This window comes from Cervus canadensis, chromosome 9 (assembly GCF_019320065.1).
Source record: "Cervus canadensis isolate Bull #8, Minnesota chromosome 9, ASM1932006v1, whole genome shotgun sequence".
Classification (NCBI taxonomy): domain Eukaryota; kingdom Metazoa; phylum Chordata; class Mammalia; order Artiodactyla; family Cervidae; genus Cervus; species Cervus canadensis.
In genome coordinates this window covers 76,956,238-76,965,589 of record NC_057394.1, presented here as the reverse complement: position 1 = coordinate 76,965,589, position 9,352 = coordinate 76,956,238, and the positions used below count along the sequence as shown (strand labels likewise).

Genomic DNA, 9,352 nt, shown 5'->3' with positions numbered 1-9,352 from the left:
TGGGTCTTTGTTGGTGTTTGCGGGCTTTCTCTAGTTGCGGTGAGTTGGGTCTACTCTTCATTGCAGTGCAGGGGCTTCTCGTTGTAGTCAGTGGCTTCTCTTGTTGGGAGCCTGTGCTCTAGGTGCTTGGGCTTCAGTAGTTCGCAGCACCTGGGCTCAGTAGCTGGGGCACACAGGCTTCAGTTGCTCCACAGCTGGTGAAATCTGCCCAGACCGGGGATCGAACCTGTGTCCCCTGCACTGGCAGGTAGATTCTTATCCACTGTACCACCAGGGAAATCCCCACCATCATTTAGAATTAAAATGTAAATGTCTCAAGCCCTCATCCTGCATATCATAGCATTAGCATGTCCAGAGGTCTCGTCAATCAAAGTTTCTTTAAATTCTCAGGGGATTTATTATTAGCGAAGTCAGTTCATCTTCTGTGAGCCCTTTCCTTCCCCCTGACCCCTTGCTCTGGGCCTCCTCTAGCCTCATCTTTCTGGACCACAGGCCTCGGTCCTCCCACCAACACAGGTGCAGAGCAGAGTGATGTTGTAGGCAGGACTGGGTTACCCCTCACCTCTGTGCATCATCGCTAACACAGAACTACTTGTTTGCAGACTTAGAGCTGAGGATAATGAAGACAGATTGCCGTTTAGTCAAAAAAAGAACTTGAATAAAATGTGTTCTAAAACTTCATTCAGCCATTTCCATCTCTATATTTAGGTCCACATTGTCTCCATCTTTGGGGGCTTTTCTGTTATACACACACACACATGCATGCACATATACCTTCTCCCTACCCTGACTGCCAGCCTTCCATCCCATAATTCTGTTAATTCCTTCTTCAGAAGAGTTTTGTTTTTTAACCTCTGTTCCAAACTGAGTTCAAGCCTACCCATGCTTATCCAAAATACGAATCTGCGTTGTTAAACAAAGGGCCTTCTATTTAAGGTCTCCACCCTTTGGCTGCACAAAACAGAAGGAAAAGCTTTGAAATTTTCGGCCTTCCTTTAGCATGAATAAATTTTATGAAAAATCGCCTCCCCCTACAAGTCTTTCTGAAAACAGAAGGAGAACAGTATGAAAATTCACTTCATATCTTTTCAAAATAAGTTTGCAAGCTTGGTGAAACTCCCCCATACCCAACTCAGCCCCACTACCCATATATACAAACACTAGAAGCCCTGAAATCTAGGTCCATTTAGTATAGGGGCAAATACTTCATCTGCCTTAGTTGACACCAAAGAAATGTCTGTATTATGGCCCAGTGTTAGAATGACTGTCCATAAGGATGATGCCTTAGATGTGCATAGCCTTCCATAGTTTATGAATAACTTTTATATAGAAAACAATCTGTGGAGAAATATATGTGTGTGTTAGTCACTCAGTTGTGTTCGACTCTTTGCAACCTCATGGCTCAGATGGTAAAGAATCTGCCTGCAATGCAAGAGACCCAGATTCAATCCCTGGCTTGGGAAAATCCCCTGGAGAAGGGGATGGCAACCCACTCCAGTATTCTTGCCTGGAGAATTTCACGGACAGAGGAGCATGGCAGGCTACAGTCCATGGGGTTTCAGTTCTACTAAAAATTATTTGTGATCCCTTATATATTTCTCTGGGCTTCCCTAGTAGCTCAGACGGTAAAGCATCTTCCTGCAATCCAGGAGACCTGGGTTTGTTCCCTGGATCAGGAAGATCCCCTGGAGAAGGAAATGGAAACCCACTAAAGTTCAGTTCTCTCAACACTCAATATTATTCTTTACACCCTACCAAACTGTATCTAATCTTCTGTCACCAAGAAAAGATTAGATTAGTATAAGAGTACGATAGAAATGATTCTTTTGAATGGTGGTGTTGGAGAAGACTCTTGCGAGTTCCTTGGGCTGCAAGGGGATCAAATCAGTCAATCTAAAGGAAATCAGTCCTGAATATTCAATGGAAGGACTGATACTGAAGCTGAAGCTCCATTTGGCCACCTGATGCGAAGAACTGACTCACTGGAAAAGACCCTGTTGCTGAGGAAGACTGAAGGCAGGGGAAGAAGAGGACAACAGAGGATGACATGGTTGGATGGCATCATTGACTTGATGGACATGAGTTTGAGCAAGCTCTGGGAGTTGGTGATGGACAGGGAAGCCTGGTGTGCTGTGGTCCCTGGGGTCGCAGAGTCAGACATGACTGAGTGACTGAACTGAACTGAGCTGACTATAGAAAGGATCAAGTGAAAAGAAATATGAATGATTTCAGAAGGAATTCATTCCAAAGTTTAAGCTTTGATGGATAAATGGTTACCCAGAATAGTGCCTAATGCATAATAGGTGCTCAAGGATTTGTTGAATGAATGAATGAAATGTGTATATCCTTGGCTGCTTGAAATCACTATTTAGTTATCCAGAATGACCCAAGGGTTTTAGATGGCTACAACAGTGTTATCCAGGATGCTAGGATGTATGAACACATCTCCCAGCATCCTGGATAAATGAAATTTTCTGGCCCTTAATATATATATATATACCAGCTGAGCCACCAAGGAAGTCCTATACATATATATATATAAATTTCTAAATATATATATTTATATGAATTTATAATAAATTTCTAAATTTATATATAATTTCTAAATATATATATTTCTAAATTTCTAAGATATATATATAATTTCTAAATATATATATATTTCTAAGATATATATATATAAATTTCTATCTCTATTACTCTCTTCCTTGCCTACATCCTTGGTCTTCAAAGCCACATTAGTAGGTAAAGATTGTCAGTATACAAGAAAACATACACAGGGATGTGTCTACCTAGAGGAAGACACTGAGATTCCAGTAAGATTTTTTCACAACTTCGTTACCTACTGAGTAGAGTACCTTTTGTGTAATCTTCGGTGACATCAGAATTTCTTAAAGGAGAGAGCTTATGTGATGACATTCTTCCTGGCACTGAAGATGAATGTGGCTATGCAGAACACAGAGATGAGAGAAGGTGAGGAAAGCCCTTGACTTTGATTCACGAGATGGGGAAAATTTGCTCAGAGAATGGAACACATCAGAGAACAGACCTCGGAGTCCCAGGCTTGGAAGAGACAGCCCAGTAGCTGAGCAAACAGCAGAGTTTTATTTGGCAGAATTTGCTTCACAGAGTAAGAGAAGAGAGAAGGGATTCAAAGAGAAGGGGTGAAATCAGGTTTTAAACTTTTATACAAATACTATGTCAGGCTTGAAGCACAGTGGAGAGTTTAGAACACTAAACCAAAGTAGAAGCAATGTCTATCTAACACAAATGCCAGAATGTTCTTAAGTCATCTGCAAAGCACATTTAAGAGAGGAGAGAGGTCTTTGCAAGAGAAGACAGCAATCCCTGAATGAGTTCCTGGTCTATGACCATGCGAAGCTTAGAAAACACACCAAATATTGAACTTACATGATTGTGTTGAATTAAAAACTTGTTAAAGGATTCAAACATCTTATGACAAGTGAACACGAATCAAAAGAAACAAAATTCCATTAACTCAAAGCAATTTTGAATCAGCAGATATTAAGATTCAATTTAAGAATTAAAGATTTTGGAATAGCCCTCTAGCAAGAAGATAAGGGCTTTCCTGGGGGTGGATTCAGCCTTCCCCGATGTCCACAGCTGCTGAATAGCTTCCTCTGCCAGGTCTATTTCCCGTCTCTCTAAACCCCATCTCACTGCTGAGACCCAACAGGCTCACTCCCAGGTTGACAGTGATGCTGGCAAAGCCACAACTGGTGGTTCGTCTTCTTCTCAACAATGTAAGCAATATCGCACAAACTAAATTATGGCAACATTGAAAGAACAAACAAAAAATGAAAACCACCCACAATCCCACAAATTTAATATAATATGACTTTCATTTATTTATTTTCTGGCCCTTATTATGGTAATATGTACATTTTCATCATTTCAAACCCAGCAAATGTATGTATGACTACATGTGCTGTTTTTCAAGAGTGTAAAATTTTTTTCATGTTCCCTAGTTTTCATAATTGCTGTTTTTTCTATATTGAGATGCGTGATTTTGCATTGAAGTATTAATCCTAATTGATTTAACCACTTCCCTACTGTGAAACATTTTGGTTCTTTCCAACTCTGTTTATTCATTCGGAAAGGCATGAAGTGCCTTTTATGTGGTAAACGCTGCACTAAAAGTTAGAGACGTAAATAGTCCCTGCTCTTGACAAATTCAGGAGGAAAGAAATATGGTCACTGAAGGGGAGACCTGGAACCACACTGCCTGGATCCAGAGCTCCTGTGGCATTGGTCCTGCACCCCAGCTCACTTCTCCCTCTACCAAATCTGCCTCCTCCCCCTCCCTTCCACAGGTGTCAATCCCGAGTACACCCTGACGAATCCCTTCAACACTAAACTCTGTCTCAGTGTCTGCTTTCTGAATACACCAGCTGGTGAAACACCATAAGAGAAAGATGAGGTTGCCAGACCCTTGGGTAGAAATGGAACGTGAATCTCACATCAGGCATCAAAAGACCTGGTTCAAGTCCCAGATCAGCCACAGAGAGGCAGTGTGATCTTCTTTTTTTTTTTAATTTTATTTTTTTATTTTTTAAATTATTAATTTTAATTGAGGCTAATTACTTTACAATACTGTAGTGGTATTTGCCATAAATTGACATGAATCAGCCATAGGTGTACACTTGTTCCCCATCCTGAACACCCCCTCACTTCCCTCCCCATCCCATCCCACTGGGTCGTCCCAGTGCTCTGGCCCTGAGGACCTTGTCTCATGCATCAAACCTGGACTGGCAATCTATTTCACATATGGTAATATACATGTTTCAATGCTATTCTCTCAGATCTTCCCACCCTTGCCTTCTCCCATAGAGTCCATAAGTCTGTTCTTTAAATCTGTGTCTCTTTTGCTGTCTCGCATATAGGGTCATCGTTACCATCTTTCTAAATTCCATATATATGCATTAATATACTGTATTGGTGTTTTTCTTTCTGACTTACTTCACTCTGTATAATATAGGCTTCAGTTTCATCCACCTCATTAGAACTGATTCAAATGCATTCTTTTTAATAGCTGAGTAATATTCCATTGCGTATATGTACCACAACTTTCTTATCCTTTCATCTGCCGATGGACATCTATGTTGCTTCCATTTCCTAGCTATTATAAACAGTACGGCAATGAACATTGGGATACACGTGTCTCTTTCAACTCTTGTTTCCTTGGTGTATATGCCCAGCAGTGGGATTGCTGGGTCATATGACAGTTCTGTTTCCAGTTTTTTAAGGAACCTCCACACTGTTCTCCATAGTGTCTGTACTAGTTTGCATTTCCACCAACAGTGTAAGAAGGTTCCCTTTTCTCCGCAACCTCTCCAGCATTTGTTGTTTGTAGACTTTTTGATAGCAGCCATTCTGACCAGCGTGAGATGGTACCTCATTATGGTTTTGATTTGCATTTCTCTGCTAATGAGTGATGTTGAGCATCTTTTCATGTGTTTGTTAGCCATCTGTATGTCTTCTTTGGAGAAATGTCTGTTTAGTTCTTTGGCCCATTTTTTATTTTATTTTATTTTTTCAGGAACTGGTATTTATTATCAAAGTCATATTTGATGTCAACAAGATGCCACAGCTACAAAAAAAATTGCGCACATTGCAATCTCAATGCAAACAAATGGAATCCCAGTCATTAAAAAAGTAATTCAAATTACCCCAAAAAGCAACTGAATTTTTTAAACATCTTTATACATCCAGCCAACAAATTAAAATGGTTAACAAGAAAAACTACTAATTCAGAAGTCTGATATCGATGTTTTAAAAAGGCAACTGCTTAAGCATTTCTATCGATTCGAACATCAATCTCTCGGCCACTCAGCTTCATCCCATTCATCATCTGGCAGGCTCTCTCAGCCACCTCCAGCGACTCAAACTTAACCACACCACACCCCTTGGACTTCCCATTCTCCATCTTGATGTCGGCATACAGCACGTGGCTGCATTTGTTGAACTTGTCTTTTAGCATCTTCCATGTAAAATCAAATGGGAGATTTCTCACAAATATCTGGCAGGCCTTCCTGGCCTCCCCAGGGGCATGGCCTCCAGTTCCACCAAAGGAACCCGTGAAACTTCCTCCAAAGTTGCCATGCTCCATCTCGATGGCACGGTCAGAGCTGGCACCACCACTACCACCCATGGCTAGGCCCATGCAGTCAATGCCAGCACCCAGGGCTGGGCCCATGGCAGGACCCATGCGCTCCAAGCCCATATGCTTGAGACTGTTGGGGCCCATACGCTCCAGGCCCATGCGCTCCAGGTTGTTGGCACCCATGCACTCCAGACTGGTGACCATGTGATCCATCATGGGGCCCATGCCTGTGGGCACCATGTGCTCCATGCCCAGGCCCATGCACTCGATAGCAGGGCCCATGTGCTCCACACCAGAGCCCATGCGCTCAATGGTCTGGCCCACACGGTCAATGGGTGCAGCCATTCACTTGAGGCCAAAGCCCATGCCAGCACCCATGCGCTCCAGAGCCAATGTGCTCCATGGTCTGGCCCATGCGCTCAATGCTGGAGGCCATGTGGTCAAGGCCCAGGAGGCCATGCGCTCAATGCCAGAGCCCATGCACTGAACGGAGCCCATGCAGTCCATGACCAGGCCCATGCACTCAGTCTCCGAGCCCACACGATCCATGCCGTGGCCCAGGCCTGCGCCCATGCATTCCATGCTGCCCCCCCACCCCCCCCACCCTCCGCCCAATGTGGTCAATGCCAGGGCCCATCCTCTCAATTCTGGGGACACTGCCTCTGCCTCCACCTCATCCCTGCTTTGCAATGATCTCTCTTCTCTTCAGGGCATTACTTAGGATTTTGTTTATTCTGCCCATCTTCATCCCAGATCCAAATCGACCCATGTTTTCCATACCACCACCAAAAGGTCCCTCCATGCCTCCCATTTTATTTATTCCAAATCCTATGCCTTCCATTCCCATTCCTGCAGGTCCCAGGTTGCCCATTCCAATGCCTTTATTCAAATGGTTGGCATCAATAGGCTGCCCTCCTGGTCCTAACCCTGTGCCAATTCCACCAAGTCCATGGGGAAGTTGTTGTGGACGCTCAGGAAAGAAAAAATCTCCTTTTGGTAAGGCCCTCTCATCCATTTTCACGTGCATTGGTCTGTCAAACAGCAGCTGGCCGTTAAACATAGATATAGCTTGCACGGTTTCAGTGGACTGTTCAAAAGTAACAGTGCCTATTCTGTGACTTTTTCCGTCTTTATCCTCAAGAATGTCTGCTCAGACCACCACACCAGCCATACTAAAAACTTCCTTCAGTTTCTTCCAGCCAAATTTATAATCCAGATTTGCTATAAATACTGTGCTTCCAAGTCCTCCAGCCTGTAATGCATGGATAATCTCATTTGGGATGTTAGGATTATTTAGGATACTGGGTGGGATATTAATCATTCCTGGTCACCTGGTCCCATACCCATCCCAGCAGTCATAGCCATCACCTTTTGCATTGCTCTCCTGGCATGTTCACCATCAGGATCTTCTTTGACTTTCAGTGGTCTTCCACTCAGACTATGCTTGTTTAGAACTTCAGCAGCTTTTTTCATGCTCTCTTCCATCTTGAATTCAACAACAGCACATCTCCTTGACTTTCCTTCAGCGTCCATTAAGAGCTCCACGTATGTTACCTCACCAACTTTTTCTTTAACCAGGTCTTTAACTGACTGCCTTTTCACATCAAAAGGTATGTTTGTAATGAAGGCTCTGTATCTTTTAGGTGGATTGGCGTGTGGCTCAAAGCGATTGCCTCCTCTTTTTATGTTTTTCTCTTTCCTCTTCTCATTCTGAGCAGGTCGTTCTCCTTCACCTTTCGGGCCTGGAGCTCCGTTGTCACTTGGCACGCCAGGCGCGCCGCTCTGCTCCTCCATTTTTGGGCTCTGTCGCTGCCACCTCGGCCGCTGCTTCGACCCCTGCCGCCATTTTCTCCGCATCTGGGCTTTGTGTGAGCAAGAGAGCTGCACGGCGCTGCACCTGCTTGGCTCATTTTTAAAGTGGGTTGTTAATTTTTCTGGAATTGAGCTGCATGAGCTGCTTGTATATTTTTGAGATTAATTCTTTGTCAGTTGCTTCATTTGCTACTGTTTTCTCCCATTCTGAAGGCTGTCTTTTCACCTTGCTTATAGTTTCCTTTGTTGTGCAAAAGCTTTTAAGTTTCATTAGGTCCCATTTGTTTATTTTTGCTTTTATTTCCATTACTCTGGGAGGTGGGTCATAGAAGATCCTGCTGTGATTTATGTCAGAGAGTGTTTTGCCTATGTTTTCCTCTAGGAGTTTTATAGTTTCTGGTCTTATGTTTAGATCTTTAATCCATTTTGAGTTTAGTTTTGTGTATGGTGTTAGAAAGTGTTCTAGTTTCATTCTTTTACAAGTGGCTGACCAGTTTTCCCAGCACCACTTGTTAAAGAGATTGTCTTTTCTCCACTGTATATTCTTGCCTCCATTGTCAAAAATAAGGTGTGCATATGTGCGTGGATTTATCTCTGGGTTTTCTATTTTGTTCCATTGATCTATATTTCTGTCTTTGTGCCAATACCATACTGTCTTGATGACTGTAGCTTTGTAGTATAGCCTGACATCAGGCAGGTTGATTCTTCCAGTTCCATTCTTCTTTCTCAAGTTTGCTTTGGCTATTTGAGGTTTTTTTGTATTTCCATACAAATTGTGAAATTATTCATTCTAGTTCTCTGAAAAATACCATTGGTAGCTTGATAGGGATTGCATTGAATGTATAGATTGCTTTGGGTAATACACTCATTTTTCACTATATTGATTCTTCCAATCCATGAACATGGTATATTTTCCATCTATTTGTGTCATCTTTGATTTCTTTCATCAGTGTTTTATAGTTTTCTATATATAGGTCTTTTGTTTCTTTAGGTAGATTTATTCTGAAGTATTTTATTTTTGTTGTTGTTGCAATGGTGAATGGAATTGTTTCCTTAATTTTTCTTTCTATTTTCTCATTGCTAGTGTATAGATATAAGTGCAATTAGTGTATAGATATATATAATTTTATATCATTTATATAAAATTAACACATAGAAATCCCTTGGATTCCTATACACTAACAATGAGAAAACAGAAAGAGAAATTAAGGCAGTGTGATCTTGAACAAGCATCTTACTCTCTTGAACCTCAAGTGTTGGTTAAGACAAGAGTAGTTCCTCCCCATCTATCTTATACAGTTATGGTCCTGAGGACTTAACGGTAAGATAATAGGTGTCTTGGGGAAACACTCTATGGAATGTAAGCGGTTCGATAATTTGTTATTCAGTAGATTCTGGAGTTGTTCTTTTCTTTGC

At 42.1% G+C, this 9,352-nt stretch overlaps 1 pseudogene; it reads right to left on the bottom strand.

Moving 5' to 3' along the window:
* Positions 1 to 5,665: 5,665 nt before the first annotated feature.
* On the bottom strand, positions 5,666 to 7,976 carry LOC122447100 (annotated as a pseudogene).
* Positions 7,977 to 9,352: the final 1,376 nt, after the last annotated feature.